Here is a 5,151-nt window from a genome sequence, read left to right on the forward strand (position 1 = left end):
ACTGAAGGGTAAAGCAGTCCAAGTTGTGGCTTTAGGCCCCATTATGAATTAATTTTTTATATACAAAATTAAAGTTAAAAAGGAAAAAAAATTACCAAAAGGAAATTCTTTTTTAATTTGTTACTGATATTGACCCTTGAGTTTGAATAATTGAAACGTATAAAAATATTTTTAATTTTTTATTTAGTGGATAAAAATTGAGATCGGATGATAAAAATCTAACAAATATTAACTTAGCCTTGATTAGAACATAATAGTCACTCCGATATGATAATTTAGACTTATTTTTTAAATTATATAGCGTGAAAGGAAATATCAAGTAGAAGATAAGACTCTAATCGATATACTTAATAAGATAACAAGACTTCATTTTTTTTCTAATGCCTATATTCCTTATAGAATAAAGTATTACTATAACAATTGCAACCAGGGAAAGCATTTTTTTCAAATTAAGATTGACAAAATCTTGTATAAGATCAATAATGTCTCACGAGGATCTAAATAGATCAGAAGCAGTATTATTAGTTAAAAATGAATTATTAGAATAACTCTATTTTAAGAAAACTATTAATAATATCTAAAAAAGTTAGGAAAATACACTTCAATCAAATAAAAAATTAAGGCCTCTCATCAAAATTTTGCTTTAGGCCACCAACAATATTGAGCCGCCCTTGAAATTTGGTGTCATCAAAGTTGTAGCCGACCAAAGCTAATTTACAAAAAGATCTAACAGTTTTGAGGCTGCACCTGCAGTAAAAGTAACAGTTTAAAAGTTAGAAAACATAAGGAAACTTATGGAGGGATATCTGGCAGTTTTTTAATAATAAGGATAAAAGCACGTCAGAAGAGTTTATTCAGAGGAAGATTTATCAATTAGATTGACTTTATTTGAATGTTCTTATAGGATGGTTAAATTTTGAAAGGCAAATGGCGTAAAATTAATTTGATTGAGCCTATATCAATTCAAAACCTCAGTTAGAATCCCTCTGGCTTGCAAATAATTCATATAGATATACAATATGCATGCATTTATCGGATAGAATAAGACCAATTCAGTTCAGCACACCAATAAAATTCGAGGAGCAAATGGGAATATATACAAATTCAATTTTCCAATGCAGATGTTTTTCTATGGTGTGACATATGGATTCATGTGAATTCAGTAGCATATATATACACACTAAATATAATCTTGATCAGAGAAAGTTTACAGAATCCTATTCATCTTCCTTAATATGTACTCAATGCCTTCCTATTATTTCAGAAATATTTGGACAAAAGAAGCATTACACAACACTTTTGCATTAAGAATTCAATTTTTAACTAGTTAGCACAAGTACACACCTTTGGGAGTAATTCATTTCCAGTAGTGAAGACTTCATGTTTTTCGAGTTATTCACAATATAGCTGGTAGTGAACCGTATTTTTAGCCAGAAGATCAATGGTCAGTAAAAATCGCTAACATGACGCACGCAACTCTTTCCAAAAATCATAGCATAGGGAGATTTTGATGTACCCTGAAATAGAAGGTAAATAACAGTCAATTAAAGAAACTGGAGTCGAGAGAAGCAGAAAAATAAAGTTAAAGCTCATAGCAAGATCTTTAGCGAGGATAAACACCTGCAGGTATCTTGAAATTCAGTTCCTTCAATAGAGTGTTAGTCCGTATACAAAAGAGCACTGCATACATAGAGTTTGTGAAAATTTAGGAAAACACATCTAAAATATTGTCATTTGCATAAATTTGGCTGGAGATTGCCTAAGTAGTACAGTTGACATTTGTGGAGGATAATGGTATACCATATGACGGGGTTTTTTCTAAGACCTAAAAAGTATCACACTTTGGTGAAAATTCAAAGAGTTATGCTAAACATAAGTACAGTAACAGAGAAGACATTGGAAGAAATAGAAAGGTGCATGCAATACAGTTGATGGATGTCGCAGTTAGAATTTGTTAATTGATCTAAGTGGGAGAATTATTTACCTAGACTCCAAATGGCTTAGGAAATTTGCAGGCCCGATAAAATCACATATTCCAAACAATCAAGAACATATATGTCTTGTGGTAAAACAAAATTACAAAAGAACATATGAGAATCTTCTTTGGTAAAATATTTGTGCAGAAAATTGTAGAAGAGGATAAACTTTTTAAAGATTTCCTAAATGCTTGAATTATCAGTGTAATGAAAGCACAAAAAAATGACAGTTGATTTAGCATGTCTACTAAAGATTTCATCTTTCCTCATTTTAAAAGGTGGCATGGAATAATCTGCGTGATCTTAGGAATATGTTACAGTAGTTCCTTTACCAAATTTCAGAATATGAAGTACACATCAGTGTAACCCAAATCAATATTGCATTCACACATGACAGCAGAGGCCAAAAGACAAAACACATTATCGAAATAGCACTTTCTTATCTAGCATAACGACACTTCAAATACTAACATTTTATAAATCTCAGAACTCATAGAAATAAGAAACGTCAAATTTAAGTAGATGGAAATATCTACTTAGATCAATTAATCTTATGTGGTTAAGGGGAAAGTTATTTATAGGAATTTATCAGAAAGTGATAAATTGTTCTACCTGAAAATCTAGAACATTGAGGCAGCAAAACCAGTGCATGATCGTAAAGTATTTTGTGCAGTAACGAAAAAGCCCAAAATCCCAAAATAAGTTGCTACTTCCTATTCGCAAGTAGAAGTGGGAGGAAATAAGCAAATGTAAGAAACATTATGTTTGAATCAAAGAAATTTAGAATCTATGAGAAAGAATCAAATCTCAAGTACAGATACGCAACCAAGGGCGGCTCAATATTGTTGGTGGCCTAAAGCAAAATTTTGATGAGAGGCCTTAATTTTTTATTTGATTGAAGTGTATTTTCCTAACTTTTTTAGATGCAAAATTATTAATAGTTTTCTTAAAATCGAGTTATTCTATTAATTCATTTTCAACTAATAATACTGCTAATCTGATCTATTTAGATCCTCGTGAGACTTTATTAATCTTATACAAGATTTTGTCAATTTTAATTTAAAAACAATTCTTTCCCCGGTTGCAATTGTTATAGTAATACTTTATTCTATAAGGAATATAGGCAATAGAAAAAAATGAAGTCTTGTTATCTTATTAAGTATATCGATTAGAGTCTTATCTTCTACTTGTAATATTTCCTTTCACGCTATATAATTTGAAAAATAAGCCTAAATTATCATATCGGAGTGGCTATTATGTTCTTATCAAGGCTAAGTCAATATTTGTTAGATTTTTATCATCCGATCTCAATTTTTACCCACTAAATAAAAAATTAAAAATATTCTTATACGCTTCGAATTATTCAAACTCAAGGGTCAATATCAGTAACAAATTAAAATTTTCTTTTCGTTTTGGTAATTATTTTTACTTTTCAACTTTAATTTTGTATATAAAAAATTAATTCATAAAATTACTACTAATGAAAGATGGGGCCCCCAAAATTTGGGGGCCTAAAGCCACAGCTTGGGCTGCTTTACCCTTCAGCCGGCGTTGTACGCAACGAGACATGCCTTTTACTTTCTTTTTGATGGTGTGGATGGTTCTAATTTCAGCCCGACATGGGAATAATCAGATACCACAACTGTTGTTTCAGTTTCTATTTCAGTTGACCGGAGAGGTTTAACCTTATTTTTGTTCCTCTCACCAATGTTGGGTTGAAAGATGTGCTCCTTTTCGACATAGGATGAAACGGATAGACTTACATGCATGCTGCTATAACCTTTCCAGGATGATTTTCTCAATTGAATGCGAAACATTCTGTCTGAAAGCTTGTTTTGGACATGCTTAATGTCTCAATTGAGTTGCCTCTGGAAGTAGAAGATGTCAATCCTTAAGGCTAAATTTTAGTTATTACTTCATCTCTCATAGCTTTTGATTCGATTTCCAAAATTTTCATTTACTTTTTCTTTTCACCTCTTCCGTACCTGTGATTTAGGGTTAATTTTTTCATTTTTCTTTATTTGTTCTTTTTATTGCACTAATTCCTTGGCGATGAATTTTGATGGATATCTGCTAATTAGTTTTCCTCTTATTTTAAAAAATTATGGTTCATGTTTTACGTGCATATCACTATTTTTACCTCTTTTCTTCACATAGATGTATGAAAATAAATACTTAGGTGCATGGTGTGTTATGTTAATTAGACTCAGAGACACACTCATCCATAAATATAAAAATGGACAAACTTTTTAAGTTTTTTCCTTCGATTGTATCTGCAAAGAATTAGTACAATTTTTATTGCATGACTTAGTACTAAGCAAAACTTTGTAGCTCTAAAATATAATGTTTAATAAAGCCCATACCAGAGACAATATGGAACTTACAAGTTACAACTAAGAAATTTACAAGTTTAAAAAGAAATCCCAAACTAAAGTTAAATCAGACTATAAGGACAAACAATCAGCAAGAAGTAGAGAACCTGGGTGGGGCTATTTGTTAGAAAGAATCCGTTTTTCCTCCTTAACAGGCTATGCCGGTTATATCCTCTGATTTAGTAGCTTCTTCAAATAGTGAGGACTGAAGAAAGCAAGACGCAGAGCAGTTCGTAGAAGCAACAATGGAGCAACCATCAAAATATATACAAATACTAACCTGCATGTAAACAATCCAACAGGAAAAATTCAAAATTTGAAGAAAACCAAATCAAATTTATCAAAATCATATCACCAAAAAAATGAGTGCAAGAAAGAAAGAAGGAGAATGAAGTAAAATCTAGCAGAAATTTACAAGTACAATAGTTAGCTTATACAGTTTCACAATTTAAAAGATTGAAGAACAAAAAAAAGCAGAAGAGAGTTGAGAGACTCACTGAAAGATGATATGCAAGTTGTGAAGTACAGCTATAGATTATTATAAATATAAGTGCAGTATACATCATTTGCTAAAAGTAGGTGCCACACGTGTCTCTCTTAGCAGACATGAAATTTATACTTAATTTACACCTAGGCTCTAAAGTGGCAGACACTTTAAGTCTAAAGTGGCAGACACTCACAAATAAAGAGGGTCTTCTAATTGTAAATTGTGAAGTAATGCTATAGATTTATAGTTAAATAAATATAAGTGCAGTACATATTTGCTTAAAGTAGGTGGCACACGTGTTTCTCTTAGAAGACAT

The 5,151-nt window shown here is 31.2% G+C and overlaps 1 long non-coding RNA gene across 3 annotated transcripts; it reads right to left on the reverse strand.

Annotated features, from left to right (window-relative positions):
• Nucleotides 1–707: 707 nt before the first annotated feature.
• LOC107819203 (uncharacterized) lies at nt 708–4,947 on the reverse strand. 3 transcript variants are annotated; one of them, XR_001655651.2, is made up of 5 exons: nt 4,846–4,947; nt 4,456–4,628; nt 1,621–1,680; nt 1,345–1,517; nt 708–747 (listed from the first exon to the last, which is right to left on the reverse strand). It is a non-coding gene; the product is annotated as an uncharacterized LOC107819203 (long non-coding RNA). The 3 variants fall into 3 exon arrangements; XR_012699954.1 differs by lacking the exon at nt 4,846–4,947 and adding an exon at nt 4,764–4,782; XR_001655650.2 differs by lacking the exon at nt 4,846–4,947 and having other exon boundaries at nt 4,456–4,755.
• Between the last annotated feature and the right edge of the window lie 204 nt (nt 4,948–5,151).

The sequence above is a fragment of the Nicotiana tabacum genome, chromosome 16, assembly GCF_000715075.1.
Source record: "Nicotiana tabacum cultivar K326 chromosome 16, ASM71507v2, whole genome shotgun sequence".
NCBI lineage: Eukaryota > Viridiplantae > Streptophyta > Magnoliopsida > Solanales > Solanaceae > Nicotiana > Nicotiana tabacum.